We start from the raw sequence: 12,426 nt of genomic DNA, 5'->3' as shown, positions 1-12,426 counted from the left end.
CAACTCGCGAACAATTTGACGTGATTAAACCTCGTGTTACGTGTATCCGACGTTGTACCCTCGTCAAAACTGTACAATTCTGTAACTTAAACCTTATTAAGGTGATCACACGTTGCTAACACGATTTATCGATAAAACAATGTATTACCAGTTTTGCCCGTGACGCGATACATACAGTCTTACGGCACACGCAGAGAATGTATCTTTTAACGGTGAAATAATTTTCATGATCCGTTCAATACTTATGAAGATTAGCTGGTACAGACAAACAAACAAAGTTAAAATTTTTGACATACATAAAATAACATATAATCACGTCTATATCCCTTGCGGGGTAGACAGAGCGAACAGTCATCAAAAGATTGAAAGGCCACGTTCAGCTGTTTGGCTTAATGATAGAATTGAGATTCAAATAATGACAGGTTGCTAGCCCTTCGCATAAATGTAAGAATCCGAAAAGAAGCGTAACCTTTCAGTATTTTCAAGACTGTTGGCTCTGTCTACCTCGCAAGGCATATGGACGTGATTGTATGTACCTATGTATTGTTTAAATTGAAATATAAATCCAGTATGTTTTTCGTTTTATAAATTTGCAAGAGATATCTATCTTTTTGTATCTATTTGTCACTGTCTATAGATGAGACCTCGAAAACTAAACTTTTTGTCAACATTTGTTTTTGCTTAGAAAGTTGTTTTTTGTTCGCTACCCCAAAACTCTTGTGATAACGAAATTTCATTATCTTTTTACACGAACAGAACGTCAGTAATGTGTCTTTTGTGTGATACCGATTGTGTTTTGTACAATTGTGGTTGGATACAAATAAATAATGTGTTTTTTTTTGTCCTTAAATACATATATTTAGTGAAATGTATTAATTTTCTATTTTTTAGTTCGATTAGCAATAAAAGCGTTTTTTTTTTAATTGGTATTGGTGCCGGGAATCACACGGCACCAATACAAATTATTACCCATTTTACATACATATGGTCACGTCTATATCCCTAGCGGGGTAGACAGAGTCAACAGTCTTGAAAAGACTGAATGGCCACGTTCAGCTATTTGGCTTAATGATAGAATTGAGATTCAAATAGTGACAGGTTGCTAGCGCATCGCCTAATAATGAATCCCAAGTTTGTAAGCCTATCCCTTAGTCGCCTTTTACGACATCCATGGGAAAGAGATGGAATGGTCCTATTCTTTTTTGTATTGGTGCCGGGAACCACACGGCACCCATTTTACCCACCGTTACCCATTTTACTATTACCCAAAAGTAAAACAATATCTAAATGACCTAATGTTTACAAACTAAAACTACTTATAAAAAAAAGATGATTACATTTAATATTACATTTATCATTAGCGCAGTCCCTGCATAATCAAATGTATTAAATCTATACTAATATTATAAAGCTGAAGATTTTGTTTGCTTGCACGCGCTAATCTCAGGAACTACTGGTATGAATTGAAAAAATATTTTTGCGTCGAATAGACCATTTATCGAGGAAGGCTTTAGGTTATATAACATCACGCTGCAACTATAAGGAGCAAAGATATAATGGAAAATGTTAAAAAAACGGGGATAAATTATTCATCCTTGAGGGCCTTCAATGATGCCCAAAACAACTATTCCACGCGGACGAAGTCGCGGGCACAGCTATTATATTATATTTACTAAATATAATGTGTGCCGTGTGGTTCCCGGCACCAATACCAAAAAGAATAGGACCACTCCGTCAAAACAAGAGCTACATACATATTTTTCTTACATGAAAATATGACACAGTTTTAAGCACATTTAAGCACATTTTCGTTTTTATACGGCATCTTTTTATACGTAATCTTACACCTAAACCTTGGAGCTCTTTGTGACATCTCGGACAGCCCGGAGTCCCACAGGACTCCGCAATTTATGGCCAATAGGGAATCCCCTTTTTATTGGAACAATCCTTTGTGCTATAAAAGGTTTTAATACTCATTGTCCGCGGTAGATTAAATGTCTACCAATTTGAGTGAAATTACGAGCGAAAATTAGAGGCGAATGATTGCCGTACGGTTTGGCACTAAAGACGGGGGCTTCTCGGGATGTCGTAAGCGGCAACTGAAGGAATAACGTTTTACTAATGTGCCAAACTGCTTGTCATTTCATTTAATATATAGTATTTTGTTTTGTTTCAATTAATTACAAATTAATTGAAAAAAATACAATAAAAAAGCAATTAAATTCTTCAACTTAACTAAGTAATTTAAATTAATTAGTTAAGTTGAAGATTTTAAGTTATTTAACTGTAGCAGTACTCTTTCTTTCTCTACATACATACATATGGTCACGTCTATATCCCTTGCGGGGCATACAGAGCCAACAGTCTTGAAAAGACTAAATGGCCACGTTCAGCTATTTGGCTTAATGACAGAATTGAGATTCAAATAGTGACAGGTTGCTAGCGCATTGTCTAAATGAGAATCCCAAGTTTGTAAGCCTATCCCTTAGTCGCCTTTAACGACATCCATGGAAAAGAGATGGAGTGGTCCTATTCTTTTTTGTATTGGTGCCGGGAACCACACGGAACTTTCTCTTTCTCTAAATCAGAGAAATTCATCTCCTGGAGGAATTATGAGACAAACACAAGAAATTCACACAAAAATCATCCCGTGTCATTGTTTAGTATAACCAACAATATAATAACAAAAAAAACAGCCACTTTAACCAAATTTTAGACGAGAAAAATTTCCTTTTTCTGTTCCCTCCATCTCTTACATATTTGTGTAATTTGAAAGAGACAGAACGAAAAATATAACGCAAATTTGTTTAACAACATCAACTTTTTATACATTCCGACAGGCGCTGGCAATTAGAGTTGGAAAAACAACAACATAAATGCATAAATCATAACAATTACTCAGCAATAACCATTAAAAAGAATAAACGGATTAATCATACAAAATTGGTGTAGAATAGAATAGATTTATTTTCAAAATTGGATACAAGGTATCACTTATTGACGTCACATAACTTAAATCTAATTATAACTACTACCGCTTCCAAAGAGGCGGAACAAACTACACTTAACTTAACTGTAAACATACATACGTACATATAATCACGTCTATACCCCTTGCGGGGAAGACAGAGCCAACAGTAATTGTTGTAAATTCAATAGTTATTAACCTATTAAATTATTATTTTGCATGTGTCTTATTTTTGAGAGGCTGGAAAATTATCCCGTTTTTTTTTACAAAAAAAGATATGTGATAGGTACTCTCACAAACCAGATAAGTGTTTTTTAAAATAATTAAACTTGTTTCAAACTCTCCTTTGAATTTAAAAGCCAAAATTACCAATTCAGAACAGAGACCGACTGAACAATAATCTTAAGTCTATCCCTTCTCCCTTGGTCGACTTGCACACATTTATTCCTCGCTCTCTGACCGTAAGAGTATTCCATCGCAGTAAATTGAAAAACCAAAATTGCTTCGGGTTTAAAAAGTCCCGCGCTAAAAAACTTTTTAATCTGTGTCGCGAAAAAAAAACAAAAGTGCATTACTGTATCGTTACCCGACGCAAATAGTTCCTAACCACAGCTCTAGGGTTGTCGCTGTAGCAGATCACTACATAGTATAAAACAAAGTCGCTATTTTAGTCTGTTTGTCTGTATGCTTAAATCTTTAAAATTACGCAACGGATTTTGATGCGTATTTTTGTAACAGGTAGAGTGATTCAAGAGGAAGGTTTTTATGTATAATAACATTTATAATTTTGCACCCGTGCGAAGCCGGTCGCTAGTTTTGTTATACAATAAAAAAAATATATTTTGTTTCTCTCTCTTTTTTTTTTGTTTTATATACGCTCGCTGTCTTGCTATAATTATGATGTACATTGTTAGTTTCTCAGTAAGTGAATTGTTAATTCTTTATGAGGAAATAAAGTTCTTTAATGAAATGAAACCGATTGCTCTCTAATCTATATGCCTGGAGTAGAGCCCATGGTCTGGGTTTCAGTGAGTCAATTTTTTACATGAATCGACCCTCGCCTGCCCTCTGCAGCCTTTGCAGCGAACCTAAACTTGATCATGATCCAGTAGAATGAACGTGTATGTTTTCCAATGATATTTGCCCTCATCGCAAGAACAACATTCGGCAACAAACTAATAATAAATTTCGAATTATTCCTCTCCCTCTCTCTCTCTTCCCTCTTTATCGAGTTTACGTTACGTGTGGTGTTGTGAACTATTTTTTATTACAACCTTTTTAAGTTCATTTTCTTTTGTATTATGTCTTGTCACTCACTTCAAATAAAATTCTAGTACAAAGCAAATATTACCTATTCGACCGCTTATGTGTTATCATTTCATAATAACAGATTGTATTTCATCATAATTATACAGTCCACCTTTTCACAACATGTGGTTTCCGGCACTATAAAATAGAACCACTCCATATCAGTGTAGTTTGTTCCGCCGCTTCTTCTACACATGCGCCTTGGAAGCAGTAGTAGTTATAATTAGATTTAAGTAATGTGACGTCAATATGTGATACCTTGTATCCAATTTATTTATTTATTAATAAGTTTATACATATATATTTAGTGGATAGGTATTACTACTTTGTACTGAATTATCTAGTTCCTTTATTGTTTGCCGGTTGACTGGAAGAGATCCCTACATGGGATAAGTCCGCCATTGCAAGTGATTGGTTTCTTTTATAACTATGTACTATTTTCTTGTTACTGTGTAAATTTCTATGCAAAAAAGATATTTCAAACAAACAAACAAAAAAACTTCTTTCAAAACGTGTCAACCCTACGATATAGATACATGTGTCGTATAAAATGCAATTTTGTTTCCTAAAAAGACAAAGAGCCGCAAATCGAGCGAATAAAATTCAGATTTTATCCTTATCGAGTTTGCTTGAACAGAATCGTTTTAACCGATTGCCTAGAAATAAAAGTGTTATGTGTTTTGGTTATTTTTTTAATTGACAAATCACTTTGACCTCGCGTCAAAATTTGTTTGAAAATTGTATCATTATTATTATCGTTGGTACCGCCCTCAGGAGGAATTATATATACTGGATGGGGGTAAGTTAGCTACACGAAGTATTAGTTAAGTATTTATAGATGTAAAACTTTCTCAAAAATACATCATTTCCACATTTGAAGCAGGAACAAAATCCGTGGTAAAATAGGCTGACTTTATAGTATGGAGTGTATTATTTATCAAAATCTCAATTCTATCATTAAGCCAAACGGCTGAACGTAGGCCACGTTCAGCCGTTTGGCTTCATCAGCCCTTGCGGGGTAGACAGAGCCGGCAGTCTTAAAAGACTGATAGGCCACGTTCAGCTGTTTGGCTCAATGATAGAATTGAGATCATCAAATAGTAACGAGAGCCAGCCCATCTCCTAAAAGAAGTTAAGTTTAAGAAGCTTATAAGCCTATACCTTAGTCGTCTGTAACGACATCCATGGGAAATAGATGGAGTGGTACTATTCTTTTTTTTATTGGTGCCGGGAACCACACGGCACAGTGTTTTCCGATATTATTTCTGGTAAAAAACTGCATCCCTGAATCGATATTGCATCGCCAAAGTCTAAAGTTTCTACTGAAACTCGCCTCAAGCAGTATATTCCTGCTTTTTGTTAAGCAAAAACTTATCCTTAACTTATAGCTAACTAGCGACCCGCCCCGGCTTCGCGCGGCATTTATACACATAAACCTTCCTCTTGTATCACTCTATCTATTTAAAAAAAAGTCGTGTAGTTTTAAAGATCTAAGCATACATACACACATACAGAGAGAAAGAGATGGAGTGGTCCTATTCTTTTTTCGATTTGTGCCGGGAAACTAGGCGTATTGAACACGATGTCAAAATAAGGTTGTATGACAAAACGTGTGTATACTAGCTCATTGCATTGCTTAGGTACTCTGCAAATATTCAAGATTAAGCATGTGAAAAGTCCCGGTTATACTAAAAATTACTTTGCATAACCTATCGAAAGCGCAAATATAAAAATAAATGTTTAGATGACTTTTAAAAATCGTTAAGCCTATATTAACCTTTTTAGAGTAATCGATTCAAATATTATACATATAAATAAGAAAATATTAACCTTAAATAAAATATAAACCTTTACAAAAGTGTCATACAAGAAAAAAACAATCTTTTTCAAAAATAAATATCGTTCGATTTTTAATCTAAAACCTCGACGACTTCAAATGAAATTCGTGTAAAAAAAAAAAAACAAAACAGCCATTATAAATTCAGAGATTACATTGAATCAGTTAAAAAAAAACCTCACGAATGCGGGTAATTTTAACCCTTCCCACATTCAATTCGTAGAACGCAAATGTGTAACAATTTGAGCCGCACCCGCGGGCGTCGGGAAGGGTTGGTGCCGATTTATTTCTATTACTGGCCAGCCGAGTTTTCGGGTTGTAGCACAATAAGTATTGCGGCCACATTCAGTCAATGGAATAGAATAAAATAGAATAGATTTATTTTCAAAATTGGATACAAGGAAGATATCACTTATTGAGGTCACGTCAATAGATTCCAAGCTATGAATATTGTCGATTGGCAGCAATTCTGTGCGTCTTTTACTGCCTCTTAAGCCTGCAGCTTCACTTCGGAGGCTTTTATTTATTTAAATTTCATTGCAGAAAATACAAATGTATAGCACAATTGGCGGACTTGATGCTAGAAGCATTATCTACCAGTTAACCATTGGGTCTGACAGGTTTACAAGCTTCTATGACGGTGTGACCATGAATTCCAACCTACATGTGCTGAATGTCTAATGCGCAAAATTCTGGAATACCGTGTGGTTCCCGGCACCAATACAAAAAAGAATAGGACCACTCCATCTTTTTCCCATGGATGTCGTAAAAGGCGACTAAGGGAAAGGCTTACAAACCTGGGATTCTTCTTTAGGCGATGGCCTAGCAACCTGTCACTATTTGAATCTCAATTCTATCACTAAGCCACACGGCTAAACGTAGCCTTTCAATCTATTCAAGACTGTTGGCTCCGTCTACCCCACAAGGACGTGACTATAATGTATGTATTAATAAGTACAATATCTAAAGAACGTGACAAGTTCAGAAATAGGCTACCTCTTTGGAAAAAAAATTACGTAAACAAGGCTGAATCCACACTAACTCTCATTGTGCAACAAACCTTAACCACACATACATGTAGAGAATCAGGGGTCAAGACAGAACGATTGGATTTTTCCCGGATTAAATTTCAGACACTTGACCACTAGAGACGGGAGGACATGAATATTGCAGGGAGGGTTTCTTCATTAAGTGGTAGGGAGGGAGGATTTAATTAAATCTAAATACGTTTATTTGTACGATAAATATTATTAGGATTAAATGGAATATTATTAAGATCAGGCTTGTTAATTTTTGTAAAGTGTTTGTAAGGTGTTAACGATTTTCTTAGTAGACTGCTTATTTGGAAAGTTACAAGTGAATCGAAAAAAAAAATACTGCTTATTTCGTTTTCGCGAGAGTTTCTGCAAAATCCTCTCTCAAGATACCACTGGACATTTGAGGCACAGAAATTTCAATTCTCTACTCTCAGCGGTTATCATTTCTCTTTGCATAAACTCACGCCTCTTTCCCGGAGGGGTAGGCAGAGACTACATAGTTCCACTTGCCACGATCACCCCATACTTCTTTCGCTTCATACATACTTACATATAATCACGTCGATACCCCGTGCGGGGTAGACAGAACCAACGGTCTTGTAAAGACCGCAAGGCCACGCTGTATGGCTTTTTGTGGAATTTAGATTCGAATAATGACAGGTTGCTAGCGTATCGCCTAGAAGAAGAATCCCAAGTTTATTCGCAATACTCTTTCACTTCATCTACATTCATAACTCTTTTTGTGCAAACTCGTCGGTTTTTTACCTGGAGTATATTGGACTGTTGAGGGCTGAGGTTGTTATAATACATACATACATATGGTCACGTCTATATCACTTGCGGGGTAGACAGACCCAACAGTCTTGAAAAGACTGAATGGCCACGTTCACCTATTTTGCCTAATGATAGAATTGAGATCCAAATAGTGACAGGTTGCTAACCGATTGCCAAAAAAAGAATCCCAAGTTTAAGTATGTAAGCCTATCCCTTAGTCGCCTTTTACGACATCCATGGGAAAGAGATGGAGTGGTTCTATGCTTTTTTGTATTGGTGCCGGGAACCACACGGCACACACGGCAGGTTGTTATAATGATGTAAAGTACGTACTTTATATTTAAGTGAAATTGTACCTACCAAAGCTTTATTCTATATCTACATTTATTTATTTCATTTTTAAAAAGACGTAAAGGCAATAAAGTAAAAAGGTTAACTCACACACAGGAAATGTGCCTTATTTCAGGCTTGTTATGTCCGTAATAAATATCCTAGGATCATCCTTAACTACATAAACCGCCATAATGCCTAATAAGAAGTACCCACTGACCGAGCAGTTAAATGGCTTGCATACTCTTAATAGGCTATAGTTTCAAAGTAAGTGAATTTACTGAACTATTATTATAAGTTACCTTTTGCTGCTCTCGCACAAAAATAAATGTCTCAAAAAATCCCTCTATCATTTTTAGGATCTTTCTTATTGATTACTTCCCTTTTTTCTAGTGAAAGGTCAGTTAAAGTGTATTACCGTATACCAAAGTAATTGATGAATCGTGTCAAAGTCTCTAAGCAGAGAGTAGTCTATCTTGTAAATAGATAGATAGATAGTGAAAAGATGTATTCACTGCCATACTGCAATAAATACATACATACATATGGTTACGTCTATATCCCTTGCGGGGTAGACAGAGCCAACAGTCTTGAAAAGTCTTAATGGCCACTGGTTCAGCTATTTGGCTTAATGATAGAATTGAGATTCAAATAGTGACAGTGAATCCCAAGTTTTTAAGCCTATCCATTAGTCGCCTTTTACGACATCCATGGGAAAGAGATGGAGTGGGTTATTCTTTTTTGTATTGGTGCCGGGAACCACACGGCTATAATACTCCGGGAAAGAGGAGTGATTAACATCTATAATATTCACTCAAATAAAAAAAAGGGGTAAAGAGTTGCTTCATGCAAAAATCTTACGTATACCCACTCATGATCGTGGTCGTGTGGCGTGTGGATCCTAGCGCTTTAGAATAGGACCATTCCATATCTTTTCCTTGGATGTCGTAAATGGCGACTAAGGGAAGGGCTAATTTATTAAGGAATCTTGTAGGCGATGGGCTAACAACGTACACAATTTGAATCTCATATTTAGCCATACAGCTGAACGTGGCCTTTCAGTTATTTCAAGACTTTTGGGTCTGTTTACCCCGCAAGGGATAAAGACGTGACTATATGTTTGTGCGTATGTATGTATGTATCATCGTGGTCACAGGTGAACCCGTAACACCAGGAGAATGATGACCAAAACAAAGGCGAACAAAATCTCCCTTGACAATAATAAATCGATGCCCCTATCTTATAAACTCCCCGAGAAAGTTCAAAAAATAGTTTTATTTAAACACATGTTGGGAACCCCAAAGTTTCGCGTCCCGGTGACAGCTCCCGGGGTAATATTTGACGGTACATCCCCTTTGGACTTCTGAAGACTTGGGTATACTAGACATTGAAGTACCTAATAGTATAGAGTAGACTTACATACATACATACATATGGTCACGTCTATATCCCTTGTGGGGTAGACAGAGCCAACAGTCTTGAAAAGACTGTTCGGCCACGTTCAGCTATTTGGCTTAATGATAGAATTGAGATCTAAATAGTGACAGGTTGCTAGGCCATCGCCTAAAAAAAGAATCTCAAGTTTGTAAGCCCATCCCTTAGTCGCCTTTTACGACATCCATGGGAAAGTGATGGAGTGGTGCTATCCTTTTTTGTATTGGTGCCGGGAACCACACGGCACTAATACTCCGGGAAAGAGGCGTGCGTGATTTATAATATTCACTCAAAAAAAAAGAGTTAAAAAGTTGCTTCATACAAAAATCTAACGTATACTCACTCCATGTTCGTGGTCGTGTGGCGTGTGGAGCACTTTAGAATAGGACCATTCCATATCATTTCCTTGGAGGTCGTAAATGGCGACTAAGGGAAGGGCTTATTTATTAAGGAATCTTGTAGGCGATGGGCTAACAACGTGCACAATTTGAATCTCATATTTAGCCATACAGCTGAACGTGGACTTCCAGTTATTTCAAGACTTTTGGGTCTGTTTACCCCGCAAGGGATTTAGACGTGACTATATGTATGTGCGTATGTATATAACATCGTGGTCACAGGTGAACCCGTAACACCAGGAGAATGATGACCAAAACAAAAGCGAAGAAAATCTCCCTTGACAATAATAAATCGATGCCCCTATCTTATAAACTCCCCGAGAAAGTTCAAAAAATAGTTTTATTTAAACACATGTTGGGAACCCCAAAGTTTCGCGTCCCGGTGACAGCTCCCGGGGTAATATTTGACGGTACATCCCCTTTGGACTTCTGAAGACTTGGGTATACTAGATATTGAAGTACCTAATAGTATAGAGTAGACTTACATACATACATACATATGGTCACGTCTATGTCCCTTGTGGGGTAGACAGAGCCAACAGTCTTGAAAAGACTGTTCGGCCACGTTCAGCTATTTGGCTTAATGATAGAATTGAGATCTAAATAGTGACAGGTTGCTAGGCCATCGCCTAAAAAAAGAATCTCAAGTTTGTAAGCCCATCCCTTAGTCGCCTTTTACGACATCCATGGGAAAGTGATGGAGTGGTCCTATTTTTTTTTTGTAGCCGGGAACCACACGACACTAGAGTAGACTTTAAAGAAAATATAATTAACTAGCTGTGCCCGCGACTTCGTCCACATGGAATAGTTATTTTGAGCAACATTGAAGCCCTCAAGGATAAATAATTTTCCCCGTTTTTTTTTCACATTTTCCATTATTTCTCTGCTACTTAAAGCCTTTCTCAATAAATGGAATATTCGACGCAAAAATAATTTTTCAATTCGAACCAGTAGTTCCTGAGATTAGCGCGTACAAACAAACAAACTCTTCAGCTTTATAAAATTAGGAGGAGGGGTTTCCCGGAGGGGTAGGCATAGACTACATCTTTCCACTTGCCACGATCTCTGCATACTTCCTTCGCTTCATCCACATTCATAACTCTCTTCATGCAAGCTCAGCGGTAGGTACCTAGATTCATCAACGTCAATTCTTGTCACATTTTGACTTCAATGGTTTCAAGTTGCCCATTTAGCCGGCCGCAAACTTTTGACTTTTTTTTATTGAAGGGACGAAGTGAAGGCATGCGCCACTGTTTATTGCTTTTTTCGTCAGAACTCTTGCTTAAGTTTAGGACGTCTGATAAAATATGGACAACAGACATAATCTGACGTTTTTGCGAGTGAAATTGAGGCTGTCTTGGGGAATAAATACTTACTTGAAAGTGCCGTGTGGTGCGCCCGCCTATTCTTTTTTTTATTGGTACCCACCAATACAAAAAAGAATACGACCACTCCATCTCTTCCCCAAGCATGTCGTAAAAGGCGACTAAGGGAAAGGCTGATAAACTTGCGATTCTATTTCTTTAGGCGATGGGCTAGCAATCTGTCACTATTTGAATCTCAATTCTATCGTGGCCTATCGGTCTAGTAATATATATATGAAATATAGTATAAGTCTTGACTGTATGTATGTATGTTGAAAAAGAATTATCTAGCAAAGAACTTAACGTAGCATTTGAAATATACCTAACGTTCAAACAAACAAACTCTTCAGCTTTATAACATTAGTAGGTATAGTTATCTCGCTCTGGCCATATTGTCATAATATCTTTTATTGTTACAGGTCTCGTATGCAACCTAGAAGATAACCACTACCGTAAACGGGTTGGCAACCCTACAACCAAAGGTACATAAAAAAAAACTTTTTAACTATTTTATATATAGGTAATTAAAAGGTTCAATAATTTTGACAGTTACAAAAATATACTTTAAAAAATAACATACAACAAGCAAGTAAAATACAACAAAAAAATATTTCATAAGATTTACAAGCTACTCAATAATATGTATATTTCGAAATTTAAATAATACATATAATACAGATGTTTATATTAAAAAAAAGAAACCTCTTCCAAATTCAAACCGAATAAATCCTATAACCGAGACCATAAACAATATTACCTGGCAAAATCGCGTATCCATCATTCTAACCGCGACACATGCCGATAAAAAAATATATTTCCCCGCCAAAGAAATGAGTCCGAAATCTATTTATTCTACGTAATCGTAGCCACCATATTTCACCCGAATCCAACTGCTGAATTATTTATACGCTGTGATAGAAATAAATTTATTTTGTTATCTGTTTCTGATGTAGTAGGTAGTGGTTTTGTAAATGGA

At 36.5% G+C, this 12,426-nt stretch overlaps 1 protein-coding gene across 5 annotated transcripts in view; it reads left to right on the top strand.

Moving 5' to 3' along the window:
* Positions 1–12,426, top strand: part of LOC106134576 (Ig-like and fibronectin type-III domain-containing protein 1) — a 143,507-nt gene that overhangs the window by 60,943 nt on the left and 70,138 nt on the right. For all 5 annotated transcript variants that reach the window (XM_060949026.1, XM_013334680.2, XM_013334671.2 and 2 more), the window contains one exon: positions 11,870–11,932. The gene's annotated coding sequence lies outside the window, so the exon portion shown is untranslated. The remainder of the gene's footprint in view (positions 1–11,869; positions 11,933–12,426) is intronic.

The sequence above is a fragment of the Amyelois transitella genome, chromosome 17 (genome assembly GCF_032362555.1).
Source record: "Amyelois transitella isolate CPQ chromosome 17, ilAmyTran1.1, whole genome shotgun sequence".
Classification (NCBI taxonomy): domain Eukaryota; kingdom Metazoa; phylum Arthropoda; class Insecta; order Lepidoptera; family Pyralidae; genus Amyelois; species Amyelois transitella.
Note: the sequence above shows the minus strand (reverse complement) of the source record. Positions and strands in the feature narration are given on the sequence as shown.